Consider the following 1,200-nt stretch of genomic DNA (forward strand, 5'->3'; position numbering starts at 1 on the left):
TGTTTATATTGGATTGTTTGGGATTAATGATCACGAAAAAAATCTTTTTATATTCAGTACAGATCTGACTTTAAAATGCCAATAATTTCTCTCCAAGGTTGATTGAGTTCTCAGGTACAGAATCTTTGAGTATAGAGAGATGACTGAACCCAAAAGATATGGAACAAGATCTAAAAGTTTTTGAGTTAAGAAAATTCAAATGAGGCTGAAAAACAGAAAGCAAGTGGGAGAGGCTGAATGCTACACCCAGAAGCACGATCAAGATTGATCAGGGAAGTTTTCTTAATGTTCCTCCCATGTCATTGCATGCTGAACAAATACATCAATGTGTTTGTTCCTCATCCTTGCACTTGTACCCACCATATTATGGGATGTCTGCTTTTCATTGTTCACCTCAGAAACAGACTTAAGTATGCCTTCATAGGAGACAAAGTATAGAAGCTTTTCATGCAGTGTTTCATTATTATTGATGATAATGCCAGAATGGATATAATCTGCCTGCTGGTTTTCTGGATGCCATCAGCATCCACAAGCCTGAAATAATTTCCCTTTGATCTATGACACCAAGAGTTGTTTCATTGTCATCACATTACATATAAGGAGGCCAAATACAAGTTGTGTGAAGCAAGAAATATGTTTGAGGCCACAACATGAATCCTTCATCTGGTGACCACAATGTGCACACCACATGCTACCCTCACACTCATTAAGGTGAATGACATCATTTAGATAGATCTTTAGACCAGTAAGATAATAAATGTTATCAAGTTTGGCACTAGTAACTTATATATGGTGACCAGAGGTGTTAACTTGGGAAAAATTGGTGTGATCACTAACAGAGAGGTACTCCAGCTCATTTAAAATGGGCTACCTGAAAGATGCCAGTGAGCAAAAAGCTTTGTCATTAAGCAATGAGGCTTGGATTGTCTTCAATTGATTTTTCAAACAGATTGAGATTTCTATTATGGTCTAACCTATGAGCTAGGTGAATCCTTGTCCCATGAACAGTGGAGAGGTACATGTGGCCTGCAGTGGTCAGTTGTAGTAGATGTACATGCTGATTAGGCTTAGATGATTGATGACATCTTTCAGGCGTTATTGTTGTATGCTTGTTTTATAGCTACAGAGGGAAGACATAAAACAGCCATAGTTATTCCTGTGTTATTAATTTCTTTTCTTAGCTTGCATATACACAAGATT

The 1,200-nt window shown here is 37.3% G+C and overlaps 1 pseudogene; it reads left to right on the plus strand.

Annotated features, from left to right (window-relative positions):
- Window positions 1–237: 237 nt before the first annotated feature.
- Window positions 238–937, plus strand: LOC122107253 (annotated as a pseudogene).
- The last annotated feature ends 263 nt before the right edge of the window (window positions 938–1,200 follow it).

The sequence above is a fragment of the Dipodomys spectabilis genome, unplaced genomic scaffold (genome assembly GCF_019054845.1).
Source record: "Dipodomys spectabilis isolate Male_0828 unplaced genomic scaffold, ASM1905484v1 ptg000050l, whole genome shotgun sequence".
Lineage (NCBI taxonomy): Eukaryota > Metazoa > Chordata > Mammalia > Rodentia > Heteromyidae > Dipodomys > Dipodomys spectabilis.